This window comes from Papio anubis, chromosome X, assembly GCF_008728515.1.
Source record: "Papio anubis isolate 15944 chromosome X, Panubis1.0, whole genome shotgun sequence".
NCBI lineage: Eukaryota > Metazoa > Chordata > Mammalia > Primates > Cercopithecidae > Papio > Papio anubis.
The window spans coordinates 60604146-60628156 of NC_044996.1; the positions used below are offsets into that span (position 1 = coordinate 60604146).

The following is a 24011-nucleotide window of genomic DNA, read 5'->3' on the forward strand; positions in this document are numbered from 1 at the left end:
CTAAGCTATCTACACATTTAATGCAATCCCTATGAAAATACCAATGACATTCTTCACAAATTTAGAAAAAAATCCTAAAATTAATATGAAACCACAAAAGACTCAGAATAGCCAAAGAAAGCTATTCTAAGCAAAAGAACAAAACTTGAGGAATCATTACCTACCCCCAAATAATACTACAAAGGTATAGTAACCAAAACAGCTGGAACTCACATGAAAACAGACACATAGACCAATGGAACAGAATGGAGAACCCAGAAAGAAATCCACACCCCTACAGTGAATTCATTGTTGACAAAGGTGCCAGAACATACCATGGGGAAAAGCCAGTTTCTTCAATAAACGGTGCTCGGAAAACTGGATCCCTGTATTCAGAAGAATGAAACTAAACCTCTATCTCTTGCCGTATACAAAAATCAAATGAAAATGGATTAAAGACTTAACTCTAAGATCCCAAAGTTGAAGGGTATTACAAGAAAACATTGGGAAAATCTCCAGGATATAGGTCTGAGCAAATAATTCTTCAGCAATAGACAATAAGCACAGGCAACCAAAGAAAAAAAAAAATGGACAAGTGGTATAACATCAAGTTAAAAAATTTCTTCACAACAAAAGATACAATAAAAAAAAGGGAATTGATAACTCGCAGAATGGGAGAAAATATTTGTAAGCTACTCATCTGACAAGAGATTAATAATCACAATATATAAAGAGCTCAAACAGGGCTGGGTGCAATGGCTCACGCCTGTAATCCCAGCAATTTGGGAGACCAAGGTGGGTGGAACACCTGAGGTCGGGAGTTCGAGACCAGCCTGACCAACATGGAGAACTCCCATCTCTACTAAAAATACAAAATTAGCTGGGCGTGGTGGTGCATGCCTGTAATCCCAGCTACTTGGGAGGCTGAGGCAGGAGAATCGCTTGAACCCGGGAGGCGGAGGTTGCGGTGAGCTGAGATCGCTCCATTGCACTCCAGCCTGGGCAACAAGAGCAAAACTCTGTCTTAAATAAATAAATAAATAAATAGCTCAAACAACTCTGTAGGAAGAAAATCTAATAATCCAATCAAAAAATGAGCAAAAGATTTGAGTAGACATTTCTCAAAACAAGACATACAAATGTCAAACAGGCATATGAGAAGGTGCTCAACATCAATGATCATCAGAGAAATGCAAATCAAAACTACAATAAGATATCATTTCACCCCAGTTAAAATTTCTTATATCCAAAACACAAGCAACAACAAATGCTGGGGAGGATGTGGAGAAAAAAGAACCCTTATATACAGTTGTTGAGATTGGAAATTAGTACAATCACCATGGAGAATAGTTTGGAGATTCCTCAAAAAACTAAAAGTTGAGCTATCATATGATCTTACAATCCTACTGCTGGGTATATACCCAAAAGAAAGGAAATCAGTATATCAACAAGATTTCTGCACTCTTATGTGTATTGCAGCCACTGTTCACAATAGCCAGGATTTGAATGCAACCTAAGTGTCCATCAATAGACAAATGGATTAAAAAAATGTCATAGGTATACACAATGGAGTATTATTCAGACATCAAAAAGAAAGAAATCCAGTGATTTGCAACAACATGGATGGAACTTGTGATCATTATGTTAAGTGGAATAAACCAAGCACACAAAGACAAACATGGCATGGTGTCGGTTACTTGTGCGATCTAAAAATCAAAGTAATTGAACTCATGGGCATACAGAGTAGAAGAATGACTATCTGAGACTAGGAAGGGTAACAGGGGGCTTGGGAGAGGGCGAAATGTTTAATGGGTAAAAATATAGTTAGAAAGAATAAACAAGACTACTAATTGGTAGCACAATATGGTGACCATAGTCAATCATAACTTAATTGTACATTTTGAAATAACTGAAAATGTTTAATTGGATTGTTTGTAACTTGAAGGATAAGTGCTTGAGAGAATGGATACTCCCTTCTCCATGACATCCTTATTTCACATTGCATGTCTGTATCAAAAAATCTCATATACCCCATAAATATATACACTCATTATGTACCCACAAAAATAAATAATTTTTTAAAAAGAAATAAGAATGTACTTAGGTATAACTTTAAATATAATAGAAACTAACTATGTAATATATTAAATACTATTTTATTTGATTGTATGCTGTAATACTTCAGTTAACCAGAACCCAGTCCACTGGCACCTTGGCACATCCGTATGTTAAAATGGAACAAAGGAATTAATATAAATTCAGAAAAACTAAAGAGTTGGACTCAAATATGGTCTGTTTGATATCTTCAGACATAATATTCAATTTATACTAAAGTCATAATAATATTCATTAATTACTTTAATTAAGGAGTATAACTTCAGGGTAGCCTTTGTATGATCCAGCCCCGGTCATATATAATCATTACTTTCTTACTTGGTGAGAGTATAATCTGTTTCCCTGCCAGTTGATTCATGTTTTTAAACCCCCCATACAGAGTGAAACACCATTTCTTCAGTCATTAACCTAGACTTACTTTGTCAGCTAAGACAACTAGAGCCAATGTTATATTTCTATTTTAAAAATTAGACTCCTATTTTAACCCTGTCCCTTTATACCTGCTTACTCTGAACTGCTGCAAGTCATACAGCTATTCATGTAGTCTTAATGCAAGAACACACAGCTTTGTTAGGGATAAAGAAGAAATAATGAAAAAGAAATGTCATGCTAGATTGTTGGAAAAAACACCAACAATGAGATTAGTTATTACAAATGGGTCATTCTTCTCGCCATCTGATTCCATGACTACCTCTGAGTCTCTCCATCTTCTAGTGTAGCCAGTGTTATAATTTTATTCTTCAATTAAAAAGTGGGAAGCTGTCATTTTTTATAAAGCTTTACTGACTTTATTATTTTAAACCATACAAATTTCAGAGTAAATATTTTATTTTTTCTTCTAAGTTTATGCTGTTTATGTAACATTTTTAGTAACAATTTTGAACATTTTCATGTGGCCTCTTTCCAAACATATTGCTCTGATTGAAGTTTCATGAGAAACACACTTGTCTTCCAAAAAATAAGAGAATTAAGAGTGCAAACAAATATCAATGCACATATTTGAAGGTTTTGGTGGTTGATCCCACCAGTCTAGGTAGGGGATAATCCACTTTAAAGAATTGCACTGAATAAAATGATAAAAACTGTTAAATGGAAAACCTATTAATCAAAATAAATTTGTTGCCAACATATCAGTTAACTGAAATGTTACTGTATTGCTCTTTTACAGAAACATACTATTTAGGCCGGGGATGGTGGCTCACGTCTGTAATCCCAGTACTTTGGAAGGTTGAGACAGGAGGATGACTTGAGCCCAGAAGTCTGAGACCAGCCAGGGCAACACAGTGAGGTTCTATCTTTACAAAAAAATTTAAAAATAGCTGGACATGGTGGTGTATGCCTGTAGTCCCAGATGCCTGAGAGGCTGAGGTGGGAGGATCCTTTGGGCCGGGGAGGTTGAGGTGGCAGTGAGCCGTGTTTGCATCACTGTACTACAGCCTAGGAGATGGAGTGACAGACTGTCTCAAAAAATAAATAAATAAATAAATAAAATAAAATAAAATAAAAAATAAAAAAAAAGGAAAAGAAACATTCAAACATGCTATCAATCAGGAAATAGATCATTTACTGAATATGTACTGGATGCTTAGTACTGTATTTAGTATAGTGATAATATAGGAAAATATAACACATGAGCCCCACCTTATAGGAGCTTATAATTTGGATGGAGAGGAAAAAATTACATAAAAGGACAATTAAATATAAACAAATAAATGTATAAATATAACGTTCAACATGGTAGAATATATCATAGAGAAATGTTTAGTCTGGATGGACTAAGACTAGAGTTCACATATAGCAAAATTATTTCAGACTTTTGTAGAATTAACAAATACCACCATAGGATAAAAAAACAGTAATAAAAATGATAGACTCAAATAGATCAATAACCTAAGAAAATCTTTGTTTTGCAAAGATAAACAAAACTGATAAAAGTATGTTGAATTTTATCAAATTGTATCAATCTTTTAGATAGACTAAGAAAAAAAGGGAAGACTCAAATAAATAAAATCAGAACTAAAAGAATAGGCATTACAACTGATACCACAAAGATACAAAGAATCTTAAGAGGCTACTATGAAGAATTATTCACCAACAAATTGAATAACTAGAAGAAATAGATTAATTCCTGGAAACATACAACTTACCAAGACAGAATTATGAAGAAATAGAAAATCTTGCCGTGTGCGGTGGCTCATGCCTGTATTCACAGCACTTTGGGAGGCCGAGGTGGGTAGACCACTTGAGGTCAGGAGTTCAAGGCCAGCCTGGCCAATGTGGTGAAACCCCATCTCTTCTAAAAATACACAAATTAGCAGGGCATGGTGGCAGGAGCCTGTAATCCCAGCTACTCAGGAGGCTAAGGCAGGAGAATCATTTGAACCCGGGAGGCAGAGGTTGCAGTGAGCTAAGATTGTGCCACTGCACCCCAGCCTAGGTAACAGAATGAGACTCCATCTCAAGACCAAAAACAAAAAAGAAAAGAGAAAAGAAATAGGAAATCTGAAAAGATTAATTACACATGAGGAGGTTGAATAAGTAATCAAAAACCTAACAAAGAAAACACCAGGAACAGATGGCTTTACTGGTGAATTCTACCAAATATTTAAAGAAAAATTATAATATAAGCAATCCCTCACGAACTCTTTTAAAAACTGAAGAGAGGAGAGAACACCTCCAAAACCACTTTATGGGACTAGCAATACCCTGTTACCAAATCCAAACAAGGACATTATTAAAAAATTATAGTCAATATGTCTGATAAACATTGATACAAATATCTTCAACAAAATACTAGCAAACTGAAAGCAGCAGCACATTAAAAAGATCATACACCATGATCAAGTGGGGTTTATTTCTAGAATGCAAAGATGATTAAACATATACAAAACAATAAATATGATACACCTCATTAACAGGATGAAATACAAACATATAATCATCTTAATAGTTGCAGAAAAAAACGATAAAATTCAACATACTTTTATCATTAAAAACTTTCAATAAATTAGATATAGAAGGAGCATAGCTCAACATAATATAATAAGAACTTTATAAGACAAACCCACAGCTAACATCCTATTCAACAGTGAAAATTTGAAACTTTTCCTCTAAGATAAAGAATAAGGCAAAGATGTCTCCTTTGCCACTTCTGTTCAACAAAGTACTAGAAGTCCCGGCCAGAACAATTAAACAAGAAAAAAAGACATCCAAATCAGAAAGAAAGAAGTAAAATTTTCTGTATTTGCAGGTGACATGACCTTGTGTAAAAACCCTAATGATCCACCAAAACCTGTTAGAAATAACAAAGGAATTCAATAAAGCTGCAAGATACAAAATCAACATAAAAATACCAGTTGTGAATTTATATACTAACAACTAACTATTTAAAAAAGTAACTAAGTAGAGAATACCATTAACAATAAATTTTAAAAATTACAGTTGGACCCTTGAGCAACATGGGGGTTAGAGACACTAACTTCCATACTGTTGAAAATCCACATATGACTTTGACACTCTAAAATCTTTACTACTAATAGCCTACTGTTGACTGTAAGCCTTGATGATAACAAAAACAGTTGATTAACACATAGTTTGTATGTTATGTATATTATATGCTGTATTCTTACAATAAAGTAAGCTAGATTAAGGAAAATGTTATTAAGAGAATCATAAAAAGAGAAAATACATTTACTATTCCTTAAGTGGAAGTGGGTTATCATAAAGCTCTTTATTGTTATCATCTTCACATAAATTAGGCTGAAGAGGAGAAGGAAGAGGTGAGGGTTCAGTTTCCTGTCTCAGGTCTGGCAGAGGTGAAAGAAAATTCATGTATATGTAGACCTGTGTGGTTCAAACTTGTGTTGTTTAAGGGTCAACTGTACTTAGGAATAAGTTAACCACAGAGGTACAATATCTGTACACTGAAAACTGTAAAGCATTGATTTTTAAAAATGAAGAAGGGCTGGGCATGGTGGCTCATGCCTGTAATCCCAGAACTTTGGGCGGCCGAGGCAGGTGGATTGCCTGAGGTCAGGAGTTCGAGATCAGTCTGGCCAACATGGAGAAACCCTGTCTCTACTAAAAATACAAAAATTAGCTGGGAGTAGTGGCAGGCACCTGTAATCCCAGCTACTCAGGAGGCTGAGGCGAGAGAATCATCACTTGAATGTGGGAGGCGGAGGTTGCAGTGAGGCGAGATTGTGCCATTGCACTCCAGACTGGGTGACAAGACCAAAACTCCATCTCAAAAAAGAAGAAGAAGAAGAAGAAGATACAAATAGATACCCCATGTGCTTGGATTAGAATAATTTATATTGTTACCATGTCCATAATATTCAAAGCAATGTACAGATTTAATACAATTCCTATCAAAATCCCAATAGCATTTTTCATGGAAATAGAACACAAAGAACTCTAAAATTCATATGGTGCCACATAAAACTCAGAATAGCTAAAAGTCTCTTGAGGAAGAAGAACAAGGCTGGAGGCATTATACTCTTTGATTCCAAACTACAGTACAAAGCTCTAGTAATTAAAACAGTATGGTACTGGCATAAAGACAGACACATAGGCCAGTGGAACAGAATAGAGTCCATTAATAAACCCACACATAGACAGTTAAGTAATCTTCAAGAAAGGTACCAAGAATGCACAATAGGGAAAGCACAGTCTCTTCAATAAGTGGCATTGGGAAAACTGGATATCCATATGCAAAAAGAAGAAAAATAGACTCTTATCTTACACCACAGACAAGCATCAACTCAAAACTGATTCAGACTTAATTATAACTCATAAACTGTAAAATTCCTAGAAGAAAACAGAGGAAAGCTCCTTGACATTTGTCTCAGCAATGTGTGTGTGTGTTTTTTTGTTTTGTTTTGTTTTTTTTAACATGACACCAAAAGGATAGGCAACAAATGCAAAGATAAACAATTGGAACTACATTAAACTAAAAAGTTTCTGCATAGCAAAGGAAAGCACTAAATGAAAAGGCAACCCACAGAATGGAAGGAAATATTTACAAATCATATATCTGATAAGGAGTTAATATCCAAAATATATAACTAACTCATACAACTAAATATTTTTAAATGATTACAAAACACCAAATAATCCAATGAACAATGTGCAAAAGACTTGAATAGTCATTTTTCCAAAGACAAAAAAATGATGGCTAACAAGTACATGAAAATGTGTGCAACATCAGTAATCATTAGGGAAATGCGAATTAAAACCATGATGAAATATTACTCCATTACCTGTTAGATTGGCTATTATAAAAAACAGTAAAAATACCAATTGTTAGCAAGGATGTGGGAAAAAGGGAACCCTTGTACACTGTGGGTGGGGATGTAAATTGGTACAGCCATTATGGAAAACAATGTGGAGGTTCCTCAACAAATAGAAAATGGACCTACAATATGATTCAGCCATCCCACTTTTGGGGAATTTCCTAAGGAAATTAAATCACCATGCTAATGGAATATCTGCATTCTCATTTTCTTTGCAGCATTATTCACAATAGCCAAAATACGGAAACAACCTAAGTGTCCATCAATATATAAATGAATAAAGACAATGTAATGTGTATATACAATGGAATATTATTCAGCCCTTAAAAACAAGGAGATCCTGATATTTGTGACAACACTGATGAACATGGAGGACATCATACTAAGTGAAATAATCTAGAGACATAAAGAGAAATAGTACATTGTTTCTCTTAATGTGAAATCTAAAAATTCAAACTCAGAAACAGATTGCAGAATGGTCATTACCAAGGGCTAGGAGGGTGAGGGAAATGGGAAGAAGTTGGTGAAAGGGTACAAACTTTCAGTTAGAAGTGGAATAATTTCTAGAGACCTAATGCATTTGCTAAGAGAGCAGATCTCAAGTGTTCTCACCACAAACACAAAAAGGTAACTATGTGATGTAATTTATATGTTAATTAGTTTTATTGTGGTAATCATCTCACAATGCATATGTGTACCAAAACATAACACTGTATAGCTTAAATTTATACAATTTTTATTTGCTAAATCATACCTCATAAAGCTGGAAGAAAGAAAAACAAGAGGTTGTTATTGACATAAAATACTGTATTATTCCTCTGCCGCCTTCACCAAGAAAACTTTTAATAATACCAAGCACTGTATAATGATTGACAAAATGCTGTAGAGGATCAGTTTACGTGGAACAAGTACAGCAGCAGAAAATGTTATTCTTGACATTAATAATAAATGTAAGTGTAAATGAAGTCAGGCCAATTACCAGAAAGAAGCATTACCGCTGCAGCCAAGGAGAAGGGAAGAAGACCCTAACAGGTCCCTCTCTTTAGATTTCCCGAAAGCAGCCTTTTTAAGCGGTTTTCTCAGTCTTCCTGCAGATTTTCAGGTCCTGAGAAAATTAGGTTTTTCTAATTTCATCAGTTCTAAATTTATTACTTCCCAGAAACACAACGTTAATGTAGTGGCATCCCTAACCTCCAACTCTTTTTCTAAAAGAAGGGGAGAAAAAAGCCAAGAGTCTAATATGAATCTTAGCACAATTCATAGCTTAATATTTTTTTAAAATATGTACAATATTCATTGAACTTAAAGTTTCTTATCTATAAAAGGATGATTCAAAACAGTGATAGTCATAGCAGCCTTTTTCTGTTTTTTGAAATAAAACACAGCCTTATAGGTGAAGAGAAAGTTAATAAAGGATATACTGTTCCGATTTCTGTTCGTCTGCTGAAAGCACTAGGTAATATATGTTCAAAATTACTTTTCATATAATACAAACCAGTCTACTGTTAACACATCACATTGGGAAACTAATTAATGAGAACACAGATTTTGCAAACTTGTTAATCTGAAAGGACTCTAAATTTTAACATATTTCACCTTGGTGTGTTACATTCTTCTTTGCACACAGATCTAAACTGGTTTTCAAAATGTTTAGTAATAGATGCAAATGCATATTGGTACAACCTGTGTGGCCAATGACATCTCCTGATTTAATGATTTTTATTGCTTCCTGATAATAAGAATCTCATCACTTTTTTTCACTCTTGAATTTCCAAGGCTATACCCAATAGTTAGCATATTGTAAGTGCTTATTAAATGTTGGACCTAAGGAAAAATCATTTAATTCAAAAATATAGGTTATTGCTCCCAAGCTCTGCCCCAAACTACAAACCATTTACACCAGTAATGAAGCAATATCTGATAGTTAAAAGCATAAGATTTAATCTCTACCAGACCTACGTCCTTGCTCCACCATATATTAACTGCGTTAACCTTAGCTTCCGTTATCTCATCTAAAATATAGAAATAATAAAAATAATTGCCCCATAGGGCTGCTGAGAGTCCAAAACAAGATAATCTTTCTCAAGCTGTGAGCAAAGTAAGTGTAATAAAAGATGATTCTGGGCAGATGATGGCAATGGCAGTCTTTGAAATTCCCAGAATCTCCTAAGAGAAACAGAGCAACCGGACAGCAAGCCCAAAAAACCGGAGACAATATTTACAACTGCACTAGGTGACAAGGTGTTCTCATGATTCTCAAAATAGAAGTGGTTGAGAAAAAAATCACCCACAGCCACAAGACCAGCATGTTATCAGCATGTTATAAAGGTCTGTGGGGAAATGAGCAGAGAGGCACAATAGGGTGGCTGAACCTGAAAACACAAGAATGCCAAAATATCAAAGAAGTGTTCACAGGAAAGCACAGTAGGCAAAGTTGAGAAAGCAACTGAAATTGAGAGGGGTTTGGCCCCCTCCAAGAGTCAGTGAGTTCAAGGGATCAGCATTTATGACTGAAGCAACTACACTAGTGTAGATTGATAAACATTTGAAAATGACAAGCCAGGGCTTCCTTCTAGAGCAAGACACTACGCCAAGACAAAACTACTGGGTTTGGAATAAGAATTAAGCAGCATAGGAATGATAAAGACAAAGAAAAGATAAGGCCCAGGCAAAGTAGGGGAGAGAAAGGGTAACATGACATCTCAGAAGGCAAGTCAACATTTTTTTTTTTTAAACACAGCAGGAAAGGGAGCTCTGTGAAGGTAGAGCTAGTTGTGAAAGCAGCTCTGATGAGTTTCCCTGTATCTTGCCTTCATCTGGAAGTTAAAGAAACCTAATCATACATAAGCATGAGAAATGGAATATTATTGAGGACAATCTCACATAAGTTACCATAAGATTAAAAAAATAAGGAGCAGAATAGCACCCCTCCAGTTCATAAAAATTGATTAAAATGAATACTTACTATTTAAAAATAAGCTAACAGACCTTAAGAAAATTATGCAAGACACGAAAGAGCAATATAAAGCAGAGTCAGATATTGTAAAAAAAAAAAACTGAGGTGACAAGTCAGAAAACAAATAGACATAAAAGAAAAAATTAATTTTAAAAATGTTCCTTCTAAATTCAAAGGAATAGAAAAATAAAGAAAGAACAGATACTTACAGGTCAAACACAGGAAATTTTTTAAAAAGCAAAAAAGAAAGAAATTAAAAAATATGATAATGATTTAATAAAAAGCGTCACATGTTGAAAGCAAGTAAACGCGATTCAACATACAAATCATAAGAGTCACTGAAATCATAATCAATCATAAGAAATCAATAACAAGGTAACTGAACAAATACAAACTAAAAAAAAAAAAAAAAAAAAAAAATTGAAACTACATATTGAAAGAACACACCAAGTTCCTGAGAACATCAATCCAGAATTACCAACACCAAGATACATGCTAAAAAAAAAAAAAAAGAAAAAAAAAAAAAAAAGTAGAATTAACAAAAAAAGAGAAAAAATCCTTGGAAAGTCTAAGAGAAAGTGACTTCTATAAACACAGTGTGAAGAGAAGCCAGACATTAGCCAGAGATCTCAGACCTCTAGGAAAGACATGATGGTGAGTTCCCTGGGTTTTCTTTTTGCCTTATGTATCCCAGACTGGGTACTGGAAAAGCCAATAACCTGGAAGCACCAAGAGACACAGGCCAAAAAAAAAAAAAAAAGAAAGAAAGTGTTCACAAAAGCCTGTTCTCAGTAGTCAGAGGTCCTGGAAAGAGGCAGCTTGCCAAGAGAGAGAATATTAGATGATAACTTTTTGACTCCAGCCAAACATCACAGGAAAAAAATGTAGCCCCACCCAACACACACCAACCAAAAGGAGGGTATAGACTTCTACCATTGCCAAACTATAACAAGGGTCCTTAGCCCCCAGCCCCTGCTTCAGGTTGATATCAGAGAAGATTGTGCAGAAAATAGTAATTAGTCAGTGTTACTCTTCCCAGCCAAGGAAGTATCAGTGGAGACACGGTGGAAAGCCAGAGCTCCCATCTTAAGCTAGCAGTAACAAGCAACTCCCCCTTTCAGGTGTAAAGCTGAATGGAGAACCCAGAATTTATTACCAGGCCCAGTAGTAAGGAGGTGCCCTTCTTTCCCCCACCAGAGTAGATAGTATCAGAGAAGACCTAGTGAAAAGTCGGGTCCCTCACTTGGGCACAACAGTAGTGAGGTTAGCTCCCCAGAGTTCAGGGAGGCCACATAGTGAGTAGTAAAGAGGCCACTGTGCCATTCCCGACTAGAGATAACAGCAGAGGCCTAGTAGTGTGTTAACAGGCCTCCTCTGTGTTAACAGAAGTTGAGTGGGAACTTGGTATTTCCACTATCCCTGGAAATAACGAGGCAGTGCCCCCTTTCTCACTGGAGTGGTATCAGATAAAAAAGCAGAAAATTTAAACAAAATTTAAATAAAAGTTGGAGTTTTTATATGGAGAATTTAATAAAATTCTCAAAATGTCCAGATTTCAATTGAAAATCACTCATCATACCATGAAAGCAGGGAAATCTTCATATAAAAGAGATAAAGCAAGCAACAAACACCAACACCAGAATTATAGAATTGTTAGAATTATTTGGGAAGAATTTTAAAACAGCCATCATAAAAATCACCCAACAAGCAACCACAAACACATTGAAACAAATGAAAAAAAAAAAAAATAGAAAGTTTCTGCAAAGATATGAAAGTCCCAGAAAAAACAAAACACATAAATAAGAGTCAAATGTTAAATGTATGAGGTGATAAATATGCTAAATACCCTAATTTGATCATTATGCAACATATAGAGGTGTCAAAACATAAAATTGTACCCTATAAGACTGTATAATCATAATGGATCAATTAAAAAAGAGTCAAATGGAAATTCAAAATAAAAAAATACAATAACAAAAATAAAAACTCAATGGATGGGTTTAACACCAGAATAGAGAGGACCATTCTGGAGAGGAAAAGATCAGAGAATCTTTTGAAGAGGAAAGAATCAAAGAAATTGAAAAAAAATCATATTGAATCCATTTGAACAATAGAAAGAAAATAGCCTGTAAAAATTTAACAGAGCCTGAAGGTTGTGTAGGATTATAACAAAAGGTCTAATGTTCATTTCTTCAGATTTCTGGAGAGAAGAAAGAGGATAGGGTTAAAAAGGTATCTGAAGAAATAATAGATGAAAAATTTACAAATCTGGCAAACAAAACACAAACCTACAGATCCAAGAAGCTGAATGAAAACAGTTAAATCTATTTTTTTTGTAAGGACTTCTCAGAACATTGACTATGCTAATATGCATTTGAAATCAAAATTTCATAAATTGATTAGATATACAACAATTTTTTTCATAACTGTAGGTAGGGGTCATGCCACCACCTCCCACATGGGCTTAAATTTACATTCTACATTGTTTCCTTTGGCTTCTTTTCTTTTCTTTTTTTTTTGACAAGAAATGTTGGGAATCCAATGACAGTAGCTTTTTTAATTTAAGAAGTGTAAGCAACATTGAATCAGGAAGGATGGACTTTCTTGAGGCCTTCTAGTATCACAGCAGGTAACCTCCCTCTGAAGGATGTGTGAGAAACATTGTCCAGTGAAACAGGGTCTCATTAGGCCCTCTGTGGTTTGAAAACCTGCCTAACCCCTAGTAGCACATTTCTGGATAGTGAAGGTGATGGTGAGTCTGGGTATATGAGGTAATAGATGCAGAAAATCAAACCCAATATAGGGTTCCTTGAGCCAATTGGTACCCTGTGAAATGGATATATATTTGAATCAAGAAGTGAATTCTTGGAAGCCCAAGAATGGGTAGCCTTGGACAGCTGAGCTTATTCACACTGAGTAGTATAATCATTCCTTTGGAAGAACCCTAAGAGATTGTATTGAGTTCTGGATCTACACTATACCAAGGTAGCACTGGTCTGTGTCCTCTATCAGAGTATGTAAGACTAGTGTTCAACAACTGCATTATATGGCAGCCAGGAGTGGTGGCCATAGCAGACTGGTCAAATTTCACTTCTTGGATTTTGAATTCAAACAGATCCCCATTTGGACTGCATAGAGCACCACAGCATTATTGGTCAATCTGAGGTGGGGACAGGGAAGATCCTCAATTAGAAAAATGTGAAGATAAGCGATAGTTAACACTGCTTCTATTTAGGGATGTTTATTGTTTTTTCAAGTCATTCCAATGTTCAAATGCAATTTCAGTCATTTGGTAAATACTGAGCGCCTACTATGGTTCAAGTATAATGCAACATGGGAGAAATGCTGACATATTCATACGTTTCACAGACACTTATCAACTGACTGGCAGAGATGATAGAAATGAATGTCATAGTTACTGCCCCCAATATAGCTGGACAGATAAAATATACAAATTACAGTACAGTATAAGTACTGTAAAAAAGATGTGGACAAATTGCTGTGGGAACATAAAAACCACAATGATTTTATCTGCCTCTGGAACTTTTGAAAGTGTTCACATATGAGACTGTGGAAAGAGCCTCCAACAGATCCACATAAACATTTACCATCATATTTTTGTATTCTAAAAGAAATGTATAACATTAAGAAATCAGATAATGCCCTTTCTCAACAGGTATATTTTATATAAATTACTTCATAATTCAATATAAAATATACTTTCTTAATGTCAAAGATACTATTTAGGGACTTCAGTAAAGATAAATTCCCAAGGCAACTAAGGATTCTGATTTTAAAATAAAGTTTAGTGAGTCCAAAATTATCTTTAGGTATTGTTTTCCCCATCTGAACCAGTATTCTTTCTGGCAAGGACTCTAATCATGTTATTACAATTACTTTTTTTTAGTCAGTCAAATTTAGCAGTGGGAGGTTGTATGCCAACTTTTGTGACCTAAATGTTAATAAGTTCTGATAACCCACTACCATCGGACCAGCCACAATTATGTTTTGAGAAGCAACTGTAATTTATTAGTGTTGGCTCTGATTAATTCATCAAGTTTACCTGCTCTCATGCATTCTTAGATATGTTTCTGTATGTTACAGTTAAAATTAAAATAATCTCAAAATGTTATTTACTTCTTTTAATTGTGCGGTATTTTAATGTTTTGCTCTACTGCTCCAAAAGAGAACATACAGATGTTTCTCTATAGCCCAAGACACTAAAAATTAAATGTCCTAATGTAAATCTCTTAGGCTTTGATACTTATTCTCCAAATTATGGTGGTCTAAAAGACAATGGCAAATGAATTAATTTGAAAAAAAAATAGTGAAAAAAGTAAATTACATTGACTATTTTTCTAAAGTGAATATGTTATCTATCTCTGTAAATACAACTTACATCTTTACTCTGTTATATTTGACATAGAGATACTAGAAGGTACATGGAATTCTTGGAACCCCAGGAATGAGTAGCCTTGGACAGCTGAGCTTATTCACAGAGAGTAGTATAATCATTCTCTATATGATGTGAATCCCCTCAAAACATGACAACAGAGCTATAAAGATAAAATAAATAGAATGTTTTAATCTAGATTTGTTATCAATAATTTATATTTTGCCGATAAAAAGTAATTGCAAAATCTCCAACCAGTTCATTTAATCAAATGCTGCCTAATCTCTGATCACTTGAACACATAATCAGCTACACACTTCTGCCCACTTGAGATTTATTGATTCTTCCCATTAACACAAATACAGGTCCAGGTGCTACATATTATAATTATCATAGGTAATGTAATTACTGCATGCAAATTGATTACTATAATTAGTTTATGGTTATTTGTATGAGAGAGAGAAGTAAATTGCAATGCTTTGGGGAAAAAAAGATTAAGACAACATATCCCTCAGCAAACAAAGAGGAAGGCACGTTAAGTTAACAATATATGTCACCACAACACATGTTTTAAGATATCTTAAGTGGACAATTCCTAGTAGCAGATTTTGAAATACTACAGTATGAGGAGGAGAAGGGAGGACTAGATGTGGGAAACAGAGGAAGATAACATAGAAGATTCAAAGAGAGGAATGGAAAGAGGGGAAAGAAAAAGGAGAGAAAGAGAATAGGAGAAAAGAGAGGAAAGGGAAGAGAAAGCAGCCAACTTCACATGAAAATTAATCTAATATTATAATAATAGTGCTATGTATTATAGTACTGCTCACCAAAAGAACATAGTTCTTACGATGAATGTTCTTATGATGAGCAATACTATAATAGTGGTATATTCTATTCCAAGATTTTTCTCTGGTTTTAAAATTTTAACTTCTAAAAAGAATTGGCTTTGATATCCTCACAGCTCATAAATGAGAAAAACAACAAAAGTGCCATTATATCATGGGAGATACAAAGATGAATAAGATATGGTTTCTCTCCAGATAAACTTATTTTTGTGAGAGTTTTTTATAGTTTTTAAATCATTTTTAATAGTTTTTTAATAGACCATTGGGTCTTTCAAAATGAACCTTAACACAAATTTTGTGCATTTGTGAAATGCAAAAAAAAAAAAAAGTCACTTTATGGTAATATTTGTTTCAAACATTTTGTTTCTCTTTTTTTCTAATGACTCCCTTGTTGTATTTCTTAAAATGAAAATGAATAAATATTCATTTTATTCAAATTCCTAATATTTAGTACAGGTAAATTATGTATGAAGCATTTTTCCATCATACTATGTAAAATCTTCATAGTGGGTAGTATGAATAATTTGTAATATAAATTAAACTTTAAAAAATCCTAACCTGAGAAATTATAAAGCTTTTAGATAAATAATGAGTAGATTTAAAATAAATAAGCACCTGCCCATTGTCATCTAGACATAAGGTAAGCAGTAGACACTCATTAAGTTTAATAATATAACCCAATTTAATGGCATTTGATTAAGAAAGAATATGCTTGGGTTGAGTGTAGTGGCTCATGCCTGTAATCCCAGCACTTTGGGAGACTGAGGCAGGTGGATCCCTTGAGGTCAGGAGTTCCAGACCAGCCTGGACAACATGGTGAAACCCCACTTATACTAAAAACACAAAAACTAGCTGGACATGGTGATAGGCACCTGTAATACCAGCTGCTTGGGAGGCTGAGGCAGGAGAATCCTTTGAACCCGGGAGGCAGAGATTGCAGTGACTTGAGATCACGCCACTGCACTCCAGCCTGGGTGACAGAGGGAGACTCCATTTCAAAAAAGACAATGCTAAATCATTCCTTTTGTGGGAGACAATTTTCATTTTTGGCCTGGCTCTATCTAAAACATTTCAGTTAATTTTTTGTCATGATGATATTAGTGAGTGAATTGATTGAATACATTGAATTGAACAATTCATTTGCTCAGGCAAATCTTTAGACAGCTGAGAGCAAGGTTTTAATTACATACAACATGATAAGACAGAATGATGGCCCCCAAAGATATCTGAGCTCCAATTCCAGAACCTGTGATGATGCTATCTCACATAGCAAAAGTGACCTTGGCAGATGTGATTAACGTTAAGGTCCTTGAGATGGAGAGACTCAATGACCTGGGTTAGGCAGGTGGGCCCAATCTAATCACATGAGTGCTTAAAAAAGGACATTTCCCAGATCTAGTCAAAGGGAGACATAAGGTGAAGAAGGTTGAGAGAAATGCAGAGTCTCTTTGAGGATAGAGGAAGAGACGTGAGCCAAGGAAGGTGGAAAAGGCAAGGAAATGGCTTCTCCCTTGGAGGCTCCAGAGGAAATGCAAACCTGTTACCACTATGATTTTAGTCCACTGAGGTCTGTTGGGCCTTTAACCTTCAGAAATATAAAATGATAGATTTGTGTTGTTCTCAGCCACTAATTTGTGATACCCTGTTACAGCAGCATAAGAAAACTTATATACACATAAATATGGCTCAGTTGCTACATCTTGACACTGACATAGTATCAATGACATACATAAAGAATGAATTTTAAAATGGTTGATTCATACATAATTTAATAGACAGCACATTTCTAATTCAATTAATTTAAATCTTTATTAACTTTATTTCTCTAAACTACTTTGAATTCTTAGATTACTATTTTAGTGGGTAAAATTTAAAACGGTATCCCCCCAAAATTGGCAGTTGAAACCGCCAGAATTTTTAAATGAGTTGTTCCATTTCTTCCTTACCTCATTCCATAAAATCTACTTTCAAGAAGGGGCTGAGGTTAACTGTGCTGAAATAAGCTTCTCTGAGCTAATCACTAAAAGAAATAGATTCATAAGGAATGAAGCCAGATATGAAAGTGAGGGAAGAGGCATCTGTTGTCCTCACTGTGGTGGTATATATCCCCGTGGGAGGCTGAAAAACATCTGTGCTTCATGAAACCCTTCCGTGAAAGAATTATGCGTCTCTACCAGACATTTCAAGCTCTTTAAAAAAAGATGCATTTTAAAAAGACAATTTTCCATACTAGCATTTAACTTAGCATTTGGCTTGGTTTTATTTTGAATTAATTTAAGTTTCCTATGAAGTAGATTTCAAGCTAGATGTGGATTTCTGCTAGTTTTATAAAGCATACCTTTTCCCTCTGAAATGGTAATTCCATGAGTTTGGAAGACAGGAAAGAAGACAAGAAAGTTGTATTTAAAAGTTAAGTCCAGATATAAGCAAAACAAACAAAAATCTCAGCAAAATCTCCATTTCAGTTGGAATATGGCAATGTTCTTTGAAGAATGCAAAGCTTCCAGGGGAAAAATAGGGTTTGAGTGTGGTTTTCCCTGAATGTCACAAATCAAACTTCTTTTTATTTATTTATATTTATTTATTTATTTATTTTGAGATGGAGTTTCATTCCGTCACCCAGGCTGTAGTGCAGTGGTGCGATCGCAGCTCACTGCAAACTCCACCTGCCAGGCTCAAGCAATTCTCCTTCCTTAGCCTCCTGAGTATCTGGGATTACAGGCATGCGCCACCACAACTGGCTAATTTTTGTATTTTAGTAGAGACAGGGTTTCACCATGTTGATCAGGCTGGTCTCGAACCCCTGACCTTGTGATCCACCCGCCTCAGCCCCCCAAAGTGCTGGTATTACAAGCGTGAGCCACCACACCAGGCCTGACAAATTAAACTTTAAGCACGTAAAACCTAGTAGATTTCCATTTCTGTTAATATGGAAAAACAGATAACCAGAAAACTCTCCTGCTACAAAACCCATAGAATTGCTGAAGAAAATATAGCAACACTCCTTTACATGTATTACTTAGATCATAAGAAAAGGAAAGCAATCCTTAGAGGAACAACACAAAAAAGTCCTGACTTCAAGGCTGCCCTAGCAATGATGTTGTGGTAGCGGGTGTGCAGGTTGTGGGAGGACTTACAGTTCCTCAAACCAAGGGGCCTGTGGGGGTCAAGAACAAGATGGCCGGCCGAATAGGAACAGCTCCAGCCTCCAGCTGCCAGCGTGAGCGACACAGAAGACGGGTGATTTCTGCATTTTCAACTGAGGTACCGGGTTCATCTCACTGGGGAGTGCCGGACAATCGGTGCTGGTCAGATGCTGCAGCCCGACCAGTGAGAGCTGAAGCAGGGTGAGGCATCACCTCACCTGGGAAGGGCAAGGGGGAAGGGAATCCCTTTTCCTAACCAAGGGAAACTGAGACACACAACACCTGGAAAATCGGGTAACTCCCACCCTAATACTGCGCTTTACCAAGGATCTTAGTAAACAGCACACCAGGACATTATATCCCACACCTGGCCCGGAGGGTCCCACCACCACGGAGCCTCCCTCATTGCTAGCACAGCAGTCTGAGATCTAACTGCAAGGCAGCAGCGAGGCTGGGGGAGGGGCGCCTGCCATTGCTGAGGCTTAAGTAGGTAAACAAAGCCTCCGGGAAGCTCCAACTGGGTGGAGCCCACCACAGCTCAAGGAGGCCTGCCTGTCTCTGTAGACTCCACCTCTGGGTAGAGTCTGACAGCTGTCTGACAGCTTTGAAGAGAGCAGTGGATCTCCCAGCACGGAGGTTGAGATCTGAGAGCGGACAGACTGCCTGCTTAAGTGGGTCCCTGACCCCTGAGTAGCCTAACTGGGAGACACCCCCCACTAGGTGCAGACCGATACGATACCTCACACCTCACCTGGAGAGGTACACCCCTGAAACAAAGTTTCCAGAGCAAGAAGCAGACAGGAGCACTCGCTGTTCAGCAATATTCTATCTTCTGCAGCCTCTGCTGCTGATACCCAGGCAAACAGGGTCTGGAGTGGACCTCAAGCAATCTCCAACAGACCTACAGCTGAGGGTCCTGACTGTTAGAAGGAAAACTAACAAACAGAAAGGACACCCACACCAAAACCCCATCAGTACGTCACCAGCATCAAAGACCAAAGGCAGATAAAACCACAAAGATGGGGAAAAAGCAGGGCAGAAAAGCTGGAAATTCAAAAAATCAGAGCGCATCTCCCCCTCCAAAGGAATGCAGCTCATCGCCAGCAACGGATCAAAGCTGGACGGAGAATGACTTTGACGAGTTGAGAGGAGAAGGCTTCAGTCGATCAAACTTCTCAGAGCTAAAGGAGGAACTACGTACCCAGCGCAAAGAAACTAAAAATCTTGAAAAAAGAATGGATGAATGGATAACTAGAATAATCAATGCAGAGAAGGCCAAGGGGCCTGTGATTCAATTGCAAGGAAAGAATGCAAGGCACAAGGCTAAGGTCTTAGGTTCACTTGAAGTGGGAATTTGGAAATGAGATCCCCTGAACAAAGCCAAGACTTTGAAGAAGCATACATATGTTGGATTTTTAAAAATGCCATCAGAACAGTGAGATTCCAAGGAACTATGCCTATGTTAGTCTGGATGGGGGGAAAAAGGAATTTATAAATGCAGATTTTCATTTTAACAGGTTATGGTCTCAATGTATACTATTCACATGATCCACGGATACCTAAAGTAAAAAAGTAAAAAGTGGTCCCCAGAAGGTAATACTCCCGGGTTGCCTTAGCAGAAGTAATCTCAAAACTTATCTAGGAGGAATGTTCAATCCAGGCAGAAGAGGATTCCTACAGATAAATTATCTCTGAAGATTAGCTCAGAGTTCAAAATTTGCTATAGCAAAGAGTCAACAGTCACAACAAATAGCTCTGGTGTTACTCTAGGAACTTTTAAGAATCACTAAGTAGATAAAAAGAAGTATCTTTAAATTGATTAAAGTAACAGTACCAAAATAATGTTTACAAAATGAAGCAAAGAACATTATGACAAAAGTTTACACATATTCTTAAAGAGATTAAACTAATAAAAATGAATAAATATCTAGGTGTTGAAATTAAAACCTAGCAGAATATTTATTTAAAAAGTGAAAATCTCCAGAGGGATATGATTCTAATGAGTAAAAATCTATTAAAACGGTTTTAATAAGGTAAAGTAAAAATTAGGACAGTCATGCCACATGGATTTCACTTTATTTTAAAGTCTCCCCTGATTTGAAAAGAATACTATAATAATCCTAAGCTTGAAGAACATCATTGACTTACAGATATCCACATGTATATTTTGTAGTAAAAAAACTGAAAAGTAATTTTCGTATGAAGTATGCAGTAATAAATTGGGATGATTTTCCAGATTAAACTCAATAAACACTTCAAATGTAACGTTACATGCTAATAATGCAATAACAGTCTACATATATAATAAATATCTCTATAAATATGAGCAATTTTCTATGATACTTTTTGCCTGCAGATTATAACATACGGTATTTTTCACATACACATATATTCTTCATTTTATTAAACTGGCTTTATTGGTGGTTTGTATGGTTTGGCTCTGTATCCCCACCCAAATCTCATCTTGTAGCTCCCATAATTCCCACATGTTGTTGCAGGGAACTGGTGGGAGATGACTGAATGCCGGTGGTGGATCTTTCCCGTGCTGTTCTCGCCATAGTCAATGGGTCTCACGAGATCTGATGGTTTTAAAAATGGGAGTTGGGCCCTGCCGCTGGCTCCGTTCTGCTCCCTGCCTCCACGCCGCAGCGCCAGCCATAGCCGCCTAGCCTGCAGCCACCACCTCTGAGCATAAGATGGCTATGCCTCCCACGTTTGCTGATCTTGGCAAATCTGCCAGGGATGTCTTCACCAAGGGCTATGGATTTGGTTTAATAAAGCTTGATTTGAAAACAAAATATGAGAATGGATAGGTATTTACAAACTCAGGCTCAGCCAACACTGAGACTACCAAAATGCCGGGCAGTCTGGAAACCAAGTACAGATGAACTGAGTAGGGCCTGATGTTTACTGAGAAATGGAACACCGACAATACACTAGGCACCGAGATTACCGTGGAAGAGCAGCTTGCATGTGGACTGAAGCTGACCTTCGATTCAGCCTTCTCACTCAACACTGGGGGGAAAAATGCTAAAATCAAGACAGGGTACAAGCAGGAGCACATTAACCTGGACTACGACATGGATTTCGACATTGCTGGGCCTTCCATCCGGGGTGCTCTGGTGCTGGGTTACAAGGGCTGACTGGCCAGCTACCAGATAAATTTTGAGACTGCAAAGTCCCAAGTGACCCAGAGCAACTTTGCAGTTGGCTACAAGACTGATGAATTCCAGCTTCAGGCTGATGTGAATGACAGGACAGAGTTTGGCGGCCTCATTTACCAGAAGGTGAACAAGAAGATGGAGACTGCTGTGAGTCTCACCTGGACGGCAGGAAACAGTAACAGGCGCTTCGGAATAGCAGTCAAGTATTAGATTGACCCTGACGCCTGCTTCTTGCTAAAGTGAACAACTCCAGCCTGATAGGTTTAGGATACACTCAGGTCCTAAAGCCAGGTATCCAGCTGACACTGTCAGCTCTTCTGGATGGCCAGGACGTCAATGCTGGTGGCCACAAGCTTGGCCTGGGACTGGAATTTCAAGCATAAATGAATACTGTACAATTGTTTGATTTTAAACTATTTTGCAGCATAGCTACCTTCAGAATTTAGTGTATCTTTTAATGTTGTATGTCTGGGATGCAAGTATTGCTAAATATGTTAGACCTCCAGGATAAAGATGATTCAGCTTTAAGATGTTAGTCTTTCAGAGGTACAGAAGAAACTCATTTCCAAAAAAGGCCCTTTCAGTGGTAGACTTGGGGGAACTTGGCAGCGACTTTGAGATGCCAGGTTTCTTTTTTTGTCTAGAAATGGCTGCGAGTGAAAGCTGATAATATGTAGGCACTTTGTAAATTCATGTTGAGTAAATGAATGAAATTGTGATTTCCTGAGAATCGAACTTTGGCTTCCTAACCCTAATTGATGAGAGCCTCGCTGTTTTTAGACAGATCTTCATGACCTGTTCCCAGTCCAGTTCATCATTATCTCTTTTACACCAAAAGGTCTGCAGGGTGTGGTCACTCTTTTGTGCCATTTTGGGGTGGAGAGGGTGGATGTGATGAAGCCAATAATTCAGGACTTATTTCTTCCTGTGTTGCGTTTTTTAACCCTTGCACCAGAGTATGAAATAGCTTCCAGGAGCTCCAGCTATAAGCTTGGAAACGTCTGTGTGATTGTAATCACATGGTGACAACACTCAGAATCTAAATTGGACTTCTGTTATATTCTCACCACTCAATTTGTTTTTTAGCAGTCTAATGGGTACATTTTAGAGTCTTCCATTTTCTGTGGAACTAGAGCCTCCCCTTCAAATGCTGTAATTAACATCACTTAGATGCGAATAAAATATTGAAACCTAAAAAAAAGAAAACAACAACAACAACAGGAGTTGCCCTGCACAAGCTCTCTTTTTGCCTGCTGCCATCCACGCAAGGCGTGACTTTCTCCTCCTTGCCTTCCACCATGATTGTGAGGCCTCATCAGCCATGTGGGACTGTAAGTCCAATAAACCTCTTTCTTTTATAAATTGTGCAGTCTCAGGTATGTCTTTATCAGCACAATGAAAATGGACTAATCCAGTGGTATAAAAGGTTAAGTGGTAGATCCAGAAAAATAACCTATAATTTCTGATTCCAAATTATTTTTTTTTCTAATGAATCATTTTGTGCAACAGCAGGCAGTAGGGGACTTATCAGGTAGCCAATTTTTTTTTTTTTTTTTTTTTTATTAGATACTGCATTATTGTAGACTTCCAGAGCACTTAGGAAACCACAAGTATAAATCTTTGTTGAATATACAATTTCGGCAAGGTCAAGCCAAACTTTTCTTGAATAATTAAAAACATAGCTAAGATAGGAACCAGTGTGATGGAACTTGGTTCTTCTTCATTTTTTCCTTATTCAATTCTTCATTCAATGATTGAATGGGGAGGGAGGTAAAATAACAAATAACCTGTCAGTCATAGCACTGTCGAGTTAGTTATTAAATATTTACAAAATGTAAGACTGTCAATGTACTGTGAGTTTCTTGAGGAATGGGAACAAATCTTGCTCACTGTGTGTATATATATATACTGTATATATACACACTGTATATATATATACACACATATATACTGTATATATACATACTATATATACACACAGTATATATACATACTGTGTATATATATGCCTACAGCATATATATACATACTGTGTGTATATATTCTGTGTGTGTATATATATATTCTGTGTGCATATATGTATATACAAAACCTCACACAGAACTTCAAAACTAGTAGA

The 24011-nt window shown here is 36.6% G+C and overlaps 1 protein-coding gene and 1 pseudogene across 2 annotated transcripts in view; one reads left to right on the forward strand and one right to left on the reverse strand.

Moving 5' to 3' along the window:
* Window positions 1–24011, reverse strand: part of PCDH11X (protocadherin 11 X-linked) — a 790467-nt gene that overhangs the window by 577644 nt on the left and 188812 nt on the right. The window lies entirely within an intron of this gene.
* Window positions 21425–22385, forward strand: LOC101012493 (annotated as a pseudogene).